This window comes from Aythya fuligula, chromosome 6, assembly GCF_009819795.1.
Source record: "Aythya fuligula isolate bAytFul2 chromosome 6, bAytFul2.pri, whole genome shotgun sequence".
NCBI lineage: Eukaryota > Metazoa > Chordata > Aves > Anseriformes > Anatidae > Aythya > Aythya fuligula.
The window spans coordinates 20,934,137-20,946,769 of NC_045564.1; positions in this window are offsets into that span (position 1 = coordinate 20,934,137).

Here is a 12,633-nt window from a genome sequence, read left to right on the forward strand (position 1 = left end):
AATACTGAAACTGAAATGTGCTTATGGACAGTTGTTTTGTAGATATCACTCAGGTGTAGACTGTATTGCTAAAGTGGTGTAGAATTAGTCTTTTGCAAATATCAAAGGAAAGTTGGCTATAGAGAATATAATTAAAATATAATATGGCTGGAGAGTTGAGGCTTTCACCTCCTTAGAACTAACTTCTCACATCTGGTGAATGATGTCCTTTTTAGTCCAGTTTCTTTTTTTTTTCTTTTTTTTTTTTTTCAAGACAAATTTTAATGAAGCAATATTTTCTTGTATTGTTTACCAGTCTCTAATGCATCAAGTCAAAAAGTAAAATGCCAGCTACAAATAGTGCAGTGGCCTCTCTTGTACCACACAGTGTAAAGACACTTGTGTAAAGTCTTTTCTCCAAGTTAATACTAAGCAGGACTGACCTTGCTTAGCCTGTAATATTTGGTATCATCATAGCCAGAGCAACAAGAATACAATAAAGTACAGTATGTAGAAATAAATTTTCACAAGTGACAAAATAATTAAAAGAATGGCAGTGTTGAATAGTGGGCCTGCATATGTGATCCTGAACATCCACAGGGGTAAGAGTTTATATGTATGATAATCTCAGGACAGGGGGAGAACTATGCCCACAGAAGCTGCAGTTGTAGAAATTGTTGAAGAAAAATCTGTCTAGCAGCGGCTATTTCCAAGTGCTAGTGTACCTCATGTACTAGTGCCAGTATGCATTAACCATTAGCATACTTACCAATGGTTAATATATTTCTACTTGCAAAAATAATGAATAAGCTACTGTTGGATGCAATTTAATCATTTCTCTCCAGCTACTGAAGGGCAGCCCCGCAGAGAGGGATCTGGGGGTTGTGGTTGACAGCAAGTTGAACATGAGCCAGCAGTGTGCCCTGGCAGCCAGGAGGGCCAACTGTATTCTGGGGTGCATCAAGCACGGCATTGCCAGTTGGTCAAGGGAAGTGGTTGTCCCACTCTACTTTGCACTGGTGCGGCCTTACCTCGAGTACTGTGTGCAGTTCTGGGCACCACAGCACAAAAAGGATGTTAAACTGTTGGAGAGTGTCCAGGGGAGGGCGATGAAAATGGTGAAGGGCCTAGAGGGGAAGACGTATGAGGAGCGGCTGAAGTCACTAGGCCTGTTCAGCCTGAAGAAGAGGAGGCTGAGGGAGGACTTCATCGCGGTCTACAACTTCCTCATGAGGGGAGAGCAGCGAGGCAGGTGACCTATTCTCTGTAATCATCACTGATAGGACCCGTGGGAACAGTGTTAAGCTAAGGCAGGGGAAGTTTAGGCTGGACATCAGGAAGAGGTTCTTCACTGAGAGGGTGGTTGCACACTGGAACAGACTCCCCAGGGGTCACTGCACCAAGCCTGTCTGAATTTAAAAAGCGATTGGACTGTGCACTTAGTCACGTGTTCTAAACTTTTGGGCAGACCCGTGAGGTGCCAGGAGTTGGACTTGATAATCCTTATGGGTCCCTTCCAACTCGGGATATTCTATGATTCTATGAAAACTAACAGCAGAAATCAAGCTGGAATGTAGCTGGAACAACACTGTCTCAGAAGATATTTTTTTTTTAAAGAAGCAGGTATTTTAGATTAATAACCTAAAGGTGGAAGGCAGTTTGGGTGAGTAAGAGAATAAGATGAGTTATAAGACCTTTAGAAAAGATTTCAAGGAAGACTAAAGGAATGGAGTTGGTTTAATTAAAAAAAAAAAGAAAGTATGATTAGGATGACATAACTTACACACTTTATTCACTTACTTTATCTAAGATGTAATTAATGTTTGGCCAAAACACAGGTCTGAGCATGCCCTATGTTTGTTTCTTTCAATGTTGTGGGCAGATGGTATTCTCTCATTGCATTTCTTTTTCAAATTTGCCTCCTTTTGCTTGCAGCCTTTCCCATACCTTCCCTTAAGGAAGTCACCAGTGTGATTTCTCCAGAGTTTTGGCATGTCCTTTCATGGTTTCTGCTTTGGAACGGGCATGCAGCACAGCTTTTACATGAGGCTTTTCTTTCTTTGATGTGGTCTAACAGCTGTAGTTTTCCATGGCAAATAATGAAAGAAGGCTATTTTCTGTAGTGAATCACCTGCAGTATACACCTATCTTCTATACAAGATCAGCAGTTTATGAGATGATTGTGTGTCATGGTTCTACACATCCAACTGAACAGGACCTTGCTAAGTTGTATTTAATCACAGATGCAGTCATCTGATCCACAGATGATCTTTTCAACTAGCCAGTGAACAAGAATTTTAAAAACTTGATATGATGTATTCATAGCTCAGCTTGTAGTAATAGTTGTTCATTAGTTTCAATTTACAATAATATTTCTTTAGCACCTAAAGTTTACCACCTTTATATATGAAATTTCAATCCATTTTTCTGATGGGAATTTCTATTGGCTTTATTTCATGCACTAACAGCAATTATTCACCTTTTGAAATCAACTACCACCATACTATTTTTGATTAGGATTCTCTCCCACTATCTCTCAGGGGGGGAGCAGGGCAGGCCTGGAGACTGTAGCCAGGTTCAGCTAAGAGTCCAGATTACCAGACAGGTCTGTGGTGAGGGAGAAAAGTCTATGGTTCTAGGTCTGGATCACCAGGACCAGACAAAGGCATAGCTGTTAAACAGCAAGACCTATGCATTGCTCAAGTGGAGACAAAGTACTAGAGCCTCAGCTTAAAATCAGCTCCCCAGGAAGGAGAAGCCCTTACCACAGCCTCCCCACCAAGCTCTCTGAAGAGCTCATTCGAAGGTCACTAGCTGCAACAGGAGGACAGGGACAGGGAGGATGTGCTCAGGGCCTCTATACCTGGCCCTGATGAAAATGCAACTGAGTGGAAGGAGAACTAGCCAGATCAATGTGGTACTTGAGATATGTTAGAGTTCATTCCTGTAAAAAAAAAAAAAAAAAAAAAAAAAAAATGCTAGCAGATGCACACCATGCCTAGTAAGAAAAAAAAAAAAAAAAAAAAAAGAGGGAGCTGTGGGCATGTTACTAACATTGCTGTGGTTTTCTCATCCCCCTTCACTCCCATCCACCAAATGAATGTGAAAGGCAATCTGGCCATAATTTGTACTCCCTCTTCCCTTTTCTAAAATAATATTCTCACTATACCAAATCACTTTACTGAAGGTTTCGGTAAAGCATCAGGTGAGTGAAGACCATGTAGTTGCACAAGCACTTTTGCCTAGAAATACAGCCAGCTCTCCAGAAATCTGGAACAGGGAGAATGACTTTTGTTCAAATATTCTTTCCAGTCTGGTTTGCAATTAAACATTTTTTTTTTCCCTGAAATATTTTTGCTGATTCATTATTAACTTACTTTCTATTTCAATGTTAAAGTAAAATATGTTTCTTTAACTCTCTTTAAATGAACTACCTTTGTGGTGGTATTTTAAATGAGTCTTTTGATGCCTTCTTAATGGTACATTAAAACTTAATGAATGCTGAGTAACAGTAGAATCCCTATGGAAGCACATATGGTATCTACATTAATACTGAATGAATGCATAATGATCAGTAAAATTTCTGTGATTTCCACATGAATCAACAGTGATGAGCCACTTAGTGTTGCACTCAATTACATCATGTTTAATTTATGTAGCATTGTTTGGACGTTATGTTTAAAATGTCTTTAGTAAATCACTGAGATTCTAATTGAGCCTCCATTACAGTGACAAATTGCATCGTAAACATTAAATTCATTTTTTTACACAACAATTAATTTATGTTGAAGCCTGCCTGGAAAGGGTCAACAATTTGATATATTCTCACTATTACTCTCTGAAAAATTGAATCCTAATATGAAAACAAGTTACAGTACCTGTTAAATTATTTCTGTTCCCTTAGTTATGCAGCAGACGGACACTGGAAAAGCATTAATTCCCTGAACTCTGGAAAGCATGGCAATACCTCAGCTGCTCTATATGACTGCTGCCAAGCAGTTCTGAAGGCCTTCCAGGTCAGAATGCCTCGTCTGCATCCCTGCAGCAGACTCAGAAGGGTTGTGTATGCCTGTCTCACCAGGGTGCCATACCACCTCTTGTGTATAGGGGAGGCCCTTCTAGCACATCCATGACTCACTTGTAGCACATGTAGAGCACAACAAGGTGGACCAAAAGCTTGTGAAGTGTCTTTCACAGTAACTGTTGCCACAACAGATTTTGCAGTGATAGGGCAGAGACTTACTTACCGGATACTATGTGAGACTCCATCTTTCCAGACTGTTTCCACATTAAGACTAGGGATAAGCATGTATCTGACAACAGAAAAACAAAACAAGTAAATCTACTTTGTCAGGTGAAACTGTAAATAAAATACTCATACTTCAAGTCTCCCTAGGTACAGTAAACCTCTGTTTGGCTTTCACTTTTTTCTGTCAAGTGCTTATAGCAAATATGCTTCTGAGACACCATTTCAGAAGGTCTACGCATGAGCTGGCTTTGGATATGGTCCAAGGCAGGTCTGTATGGAATCATTCACAGAGAAAGGTGGCCTGCTTTACTCAATCAGCTCAGTTAAATGGTGATCTGAAGGTGACTGATTTTTGGCAGAGAAGATAGCCTCTCCTACTACTCCAGAAAGAATCTGAGCTCTATTCCCTCTCACTGGCAGGTCAGGCTAGTAAGGTCTTATCAAGAGCCTTTGTGTCTTTAACATTCTCCCTCAACTAGCTCTTCAAGGTACAATAAGCTTCAGAGGTCTTGGCTTAGGGGACTTTTTAGTACTAAGAGGTTGCCTAGCCTTCTTGTCTCAACAAGAACAAGATTTGGAGACATAGTCCTATCAGCTATCAACAAATAAATCCATCACTGTATTTTTAGCTTCTGCAAATTTCCTGCGCTAGCTGCTAGCAGTAGGCACTGCATCCAGTTGCTTTAGTTTATAGAGGATTTACCATCTGTGCGTATACAAAGCTATCATTTTAATCTGCTGTTCTTTTTGATCTACTATGAGATTATCTGATAACTGGAAGGGCATCTAACAAACAGCTGACCAACAACTTTGTTAGAAGATGTATTGACAAAGAACTTTATAATGATAATGATCATAACAATAACTGCTCTAATTTCTCTGGATTGCTAAAAAATGCAAATTCAGACCTTTAATAATTGCAGCTCAGGCTTTCATTTCTGACAGCAAAGTGAGAGAGAGAAAAAAAAAATCTTTCCATCCTAAGAAGCTGTAAAAGAGGCTATCAGCTTCTTTAATATATATATATGTATAATTCACTTCATTCTTGTTAGAAGAATTTAATAAATGAAGTATAAGAGAGGAAAAAACTTACGGAGAACGTTTTCATTTTGCTTTAAAAAGTCATTTTTTCATTTATGTTGATCATTCTAATGATTCTGTTCTCATGATTCAGGATTTCTATGCTGTGTTAATTTAATTCAGCTTTAATTTGAATTGAATATAATACTGGCTAGTTGGTTAGCTACAATGATAAAATATGTCTACTGCTTAAACAGAAAGTGTTTGAAATATATAAACCAATCTGAAATACACTTCAATGTGTATGTCTAATAGATTTTAGTGATGTAATATTTTCTAATTTGTTATGTAGCTATGTATTTTTAGAGCCTGCTGTGTAAGAATATTTTTTAAAACTAGATGTGATGAGATTATAATACCACTCTAGCCTCTGGAATAACATTAATATATGAAACAGTACAAGAAAATAATCTGATGTATGCCTTGAGCTACACAATGACTACACAAACATACTTCATGGCAAATTAGATTTCCTTGACTGGTGGTGTGGTTACAGTGATATAATTCATGTTTCATAACTCTGAAGAAATAATGAAGAGACTGTAACCAGAAATGTGTCAATTTGAATAAATTTATTATGAATTGCTTTGGTTTTAAAAGCTCCCAATATGTTATAATAGAAGCCTACGTTCTTGCAAGAGCCAGACAAACTATCTGTAGAAAATGGGTTTTAAATGTCTTAACAAATCACTTAAATGTAGATTTTCCTTTCAAATAAACAAAAAGAGAAATGTTCTGAAGAGACTGTGCTAATAAAAGAGATGGGAATACACCTTTCAAAGCTGCTTTAAAAGTAGAATGCTTGGGAGCCTCATGTATAGGTGATGGCTTTTTACTCCACATGGAAAATCAAAATATTGTGAAAACTGTACATCCATTTTTGCCTCAATCTAAGCTGCAATGAAGCAACTCAGCCCATGCAAAAAATATATATATATAAATAAATAAATCAACAACTGCTGAACTGCAATTACATTTGTGCTGAATGCAGTATGCAATGGACTACTTCCAGCTACAGTGCAAAATTTCTCCCACTAAAACCAAGCAGGTTTGCAGAATGTAAATTGGAATTCAGTTAAGGCACCATCTAACATGCACAAAGTATGCTTTAACAGTCAGGAAATTTCATGTGTCATCTTCAGTGACACAATCTGGCTTTAGTCTGATTTCTTGGTCAGAGGCTTAGTATTGGCTCTGACATGGCTTGACAACAGGCTAAAATTGACTCAAGGCCTTGATCAGAGCTGCCACAGCCATGGGACTCAAACATCCACAAATGCACTTTGTTGGTTCAAATTCATTAAGAGTTTTGGTGGGTAGAATTTTTACCAGTAGGCTTTATGCCAGATCAGATACTGTCTGTCCTCCCACAGTTTGCATAAAGTCAACATAGAAACATAAAACCACTACAGATTCTTTATCATGCACTGTGGCTAATTTGACAGAAATGTGACTGTGTGCTTGTTCCTTACGAGGAATGGGTAGGTAATCTTGAGTGATCCAGTAGCACAGAAATCCAGCAGTAAGACAGAATACCAACTTATGTGTCTAACATGGCTTTTTAAAGCCATGACTTATGAAAAGGGAACACATCAGTTCAATAGTTCTTCTTGGATGATACAATGAAAGTTCAAGAGGCTTAGAAGTCTGAAAACTACGTTTCTATTGTTTTATAAAGTAAGTCCAAAGAACATTATAAACAAACAAACAAAAACATGATTTGGCTTATCATCTTTGAATTCTCAAACAATGGACTGAGCTAAGTTCATGAAACTGACTGAAGACACTGAAGGTTGAATTTAAAAATGTTGAGTGGCTCTAATAATTTTCCTAATTTCAGATGTGATCTCAGTTTGTACACCTGTTGCCCAAATGCTTCAGATACACCAGAAGTTAATTTTCTTTGAAGTCAGGTGCAAATTATTTATGAACACGTTCAGTAGCCAGTTTTCTCATTTCCCTTTCCACTCCAAGGGAAAATTCTGTAAGATTCTTTGACTTACCAGAATTTAGAGGACCACTGAGTAAAACACTATTCTCTGGGATTATTTGGTATGATATTATTCATGTCTTGTGTAATGTTTCCTTCATAAATACAAAAAAGTGGACTAGTGGGATGCCTATACTCAGTGTTTTGAAATTGTGCTATTAGCAATAGTAAAATTAGGACTATTAGGAAAAAAATGCTTTTAAAATGAAAAAAGGGTGGCTACTGAATAGCTACAGAGCACAGCTTCAATAAACTTGAAAGCAAAGAAAAATGTACTTTTTTCCACAGCCCAATGGAGGATCACCTTTTAGACCAGATTTAAAGCTTATTGTCAGGAGTACTGAAGTATTAATATATTTTACCTTTTATTTTTAGAAACAAGAAAGCTTCATTATAGTTACACAGAAGGATGGCCTGATTGCTAGAAAACTAATTTTGGACTCAGAGTTTGCATTCCTTGCTCAGCCACAAATTTCATTAGATCATGAGAAAGTCACGGAGCAAATTAATTGCATTGTCTAATTTTTAACAGCTACCTGAGATACTTAGGTCAGAAGACAGTTCACCCTAAGTTTCCAGTGTAGCCACAGGAAACCAAAAGGTCTTCTGGGATGGCTGTCAGCACTTAGGTGCCTTAGGTGCTTTCAGTTGATCTCTGGAGTCTTCTGTCTCTCTCCATGGAAGTTCTATGCCTCTGTGTTAAATGGCCAAGCTGCCCTGCTACAGTGTCTAAAGTCAGATGCTCTAAACACCCACTTAGGGTTAATTTTTAAAGACATTCAGGCGCATAAAAATGCAAACATTTACTCATCCGCATGAAGGGAATAAATACATTAAAATGTTAGGTGTACTGATGTTGTGATAATTAGGTTCATAATAAGTGCTGAGATTGTCATTGTTAGATAGGATTCCTGAATTATAGACATTTGCATTAATAACCTATTAATATAATAACTTCCAAGTAGTCAGCACAATGCTTTTAAAACATGAACAGTAGGTTGATTTTTTCAAAGGTTTATTGAATACTGCATTCCTTGAATATAGATTTCTTGGAAAAAAACTCTTGAAATACTTGAGAAAGTACACAAATACTTTTTGTGTAAACCCTGTGGGATTAATTTATTCCAAAGAGTACTAAATGCCCTACCAGGTGATGTATTAAAATAGTGGCAGATATGTTATCCTACAGATGCAGTACCATAGGAATTCCAGCTGGCCAGATAAGCGTTTGTTTGTTTTACTTTCTGTCATTTGGGAACAATGTAATTACTCCATCATTAAGATTCAGCAAAGCTTTCCATTTCAGAGCCCATTTTCAAGACATTTTAAATTGCACAAGCACAGGTAGGTTGATTTAGAAATTGCTTTGCTGCATCAGGGCTGGCACAAATTTGAAGGTGCAAATTTAGGCTAAGTTATTCAGTGATTTTGGAAGAGATTCCTCCCCACATCACAAGATATGTACACAATCACATTTAATTTTCTTACTATTCCCTGAATGAGAGAAAAACCTCCTTAGATCTAATGAAAGCTACCAAAATCCAATTTTATAATGCAGCATGTCTGAAGTTACTAGACTTTCATTTAGTTTCATAAAGTCATGCATGGTCTATTGTGAGCTGCATGTTACAGAAGCAGAGAAGAAACAATGTGAGTAAAATTCAGGCACTTAAATACAAATATCTGGTGCAATATTTAACGTCCAAGAATTTCTAAAACATACACACTGGGCTGTCATATATGACAGGGGATGAACAGGAAACCCATGTCTTCCTAGGGCAAGGTAGAATAGATACCTAAATTGGTACTAGATCCCTGCATTTAGGTAAGTGAATCACTGTACGTATTTTTTTTTTCAAAATACAGGATTAAGTTTGTCTTTAAATTTCTTATATCAACTTTGTGATTATGAGAACAAAAATGAAATGCTATCTTACATGAGTCTGACTAGATAGGTTGTTCCTTCTTGCCCCAAATAACTCCACATCTCCTCTCCTCTTTGTGCATATCAGGAGATATGCTTTGTCTGGTACTAATGCTTCAGTGTCCTTGGCAGCAGCTCAGAAATGGCTGCGATTTAGGAGTAGTGTGGCTGTTTGTAAAAAGTCTCATTTTAGCTCTACATTCCTTTTTTTTTTTTTTTTTTTTTTTTTTTTATGCTTGCATTTTATTTCTCCTACAAAATGACTACTGTTAAAAGACCTTGAATCTGATTTCCAACAACTGACATTACAGACACTGAATTTCTACATTCTGGATAAACACACAAAGTATAAGATAGCTAAGCCACATGCACCCTTCACTTCATAGTAATTATATGGTTGTGTAAAATATTCTGAAGGTATGTAAGGTCAGAAATTATGTTTTCTGTATAAGGCAAAATTCTAGAAAAAGGACTGTAAAAAGTATCAGTAATACTCTGCTGTTGTGAAATATCACTTTTTAAATTTTACTAAATATTCTGTTTATGATGTTTAAAATTGTCCACTCTTCACAGTAGTTATTCCAGAGGTGCTAATGAAACATTAATTATCAAATGTTTACTATGGATAATTAAGAACAGAGAAATGTATTCAAAGTAAAATGTTTCTTCCATTACAAAGCTATCAACACAAACATTTGGCACGGCTACATTGGTTTCCTGAGACTTGACTATTCACTTCCAGAAATAACTGTAGCAGTATATTATGTGGTTCATCCATCCACAACTACCCAGACTACATCTAGTCTGGTAGTTAGACCCTTTAGATGAAAACCTAGCCAATGTAATCCATATATATGTAATGTTCACCCTGTACTATTACAGTTCTCTCTATTTAGAAAGGAACTTTTTGCCCGAAAAAAATTCAAGGTTGGCCAGTGCAGATCACATCACCTAATACCCATTTTATTGTAGATGCTGCTGAATGATCAATATCATACAACCTCAGGCTGAGGGAGCAGAAGCCAGTATGTCATGTTGTCTGACCTGCATCTCACAGGACCTACATGACACCCAGTCAACCCTATACTGAACCTAATTATTTGGTTTTAGCTACAAAGACCTCTTTCAGAAATCATAAGCTCTTGTTTTGGTTTGATTGACTTGAAGGGTATCACTCTCAAAACCCTGCACTGAATTTAATTCTGTTCTTGTGTTACAGTTCAAGGGAAAATTCCAGCAGGGAGATGTTCTGGTCTGAGGACAAAGCTGTCACAAGGAATCACAGAACTTGCTATTGAAATAGCAAACACTCCTGTCAAAGATAGCAATAAAATCCATCCCTGTACTCATGTTCCTTATGAAAGTACACTTAAGTGTTCCTGCTTTTCAGTGGGGAAAAAATCCCAAGCCCAAAGCAAACAACAAAACAGAGCACAAATCTGCTTCTCAACAGTAAGTGCAGAAGAAGAAAATTAAGTTGGGGGAAGCACCACAGCATTACTGTGCTGTGGTTTGTGTAAGTACACGCAGAGGGAGTTTCAGATTAGGGTGAAGAGCAGCTTCTGGAGCCTACTGAGACTGGTGGTACTGATTTAATCCCTTGGAATCTTTCCCCTATCTGCAGTTGAAGATACACATTTCAACAATAATGCTAAACTTAACATTCAATGCACACTGTAATAATAGGCAAAACTCCTACAAAGTGTTCAACCACAGATAACTTTCAAGGAGTTATGCACTACTGCCAAGAAGTTAGATACTGATATCTCTGAGTGTTCATAGGATAAATTTGGCTCTCTTGAAGTACTGCCCAAACAGATGGGCCAGTTTTCAAAGTTAAAAATGAGCTTTCAAAATGTTCAGGAATGAGGAATGATGCACAGTTCATAGTGTCAGGACCACAAAGAAGAAAAGTTAGTTTGTGTTCAGCATATTCTATGTGCATCAATATAACAGACACATAAATTACAAATTCAGATGTACATCTTGGGGAATGCCATTTTTTACTGGACAAGGTATTATTATTATTATTAAGATGACCCTCTATATTACATTTGATGCAAGTCACATTAGGGTACTTGTAGAGGAAACTTTACATTGGGAAACAAGACTTGGGCCTGGTTATAGCCTTGCACTGGAAGAATTAACTACCTCTGTGGCTTCAACCTAGCAGTTCAGTAGAGAGAATCCTTTTCTCTGCTACTGTTACTATGACAGAAGACGGTGTAAAAGTATGGTATTATTTCTCTTAGTGTAACCATCTTTAAGAAATTATAGTGAAACTTTTTAGGATCAGGCCACAAAAACAAATTCAAAATACCTTGATTAAAACAAGGGGGAATGTGTGGAATGGTGAAATAAAAAATCCATGTTTTTTTAGAGATAATCACAGATAATTTGGATTTTTTAAAATTTCACTTTGTTAGTAATAACCGTGAAAGTTTATTCTAATTAAAGGCATAATTTTATCACATTAATCAAGTGCTGTAGTTCTAAATAGCACACAGGCTTTTAAGAAATGGAGAACCTGATTTTCTGAAAGTGGGGTGCATACTGAATAGCTTGAATCTGTTGTGCTTTTTTTTTTTTCTTTTTGATATGTAGATTTAATTTTACTTGATAGACACCTGGATATGACTAAGGCTAACAAAAGATTTTTTTTTTTTTAAGAGAAAACAAATCTATTGAGTTGAAGACTGAAGAATGCCCAGAAATTTAGTTTTATGGAAAGTTGTCTTAGAATGAGGACTATTGCACTGCAGAAGCAAAGTATGAAAGAGTAGGCAGCTTAGGTGCATTTATGATAAAAATGAAGCCAAGACACACAGTTCAACTGTATTATAAACAAGTATTTTGGTGTTGGGGCATAGCAAAAATCTGTGAGCCTTTTAATACCAGCATTATTAATTGTCATCAAAGGTGACTGGGTTTGAATTTGTTCAAAGTAGAAGTTAAAAAAAGGTTACTCTTGAACAGAGTTTAGGTCAAATGCTCTCAGAAAACTCGTCAAGTTCAGGCACTGTTTCTTATTCTTACAATTGTTTGAAAGGAGAGAAACAGTAAGTCAGAAGAAACTTTCACATTCTCACCTATGCAATGTTTGCTGTTCTATGCTGGAGCAATCAGATCTTTCTGTGCCTCAGTGTTTTGATGACTGTATTTTCTTGTGCTGCACTACTCAGAAAGCACTGGAAGCAGCAAGCATCAGGACAGACTATGAGTAGAAAAATTAAAAATTTTAGTCTTTTTTTTTTAATTACTACATTCAAGTGAAATTATAATAGCATTACATCTTTGTTGATCTTTCCTTTTCTGCTGTCATGACTCATTGGAATCATAGCAAAGTTATTTGGAAATGCAGAAGTATTTAATTTATTTGTTAATATTCTAATTGTGATTTTTTTTTTTTAT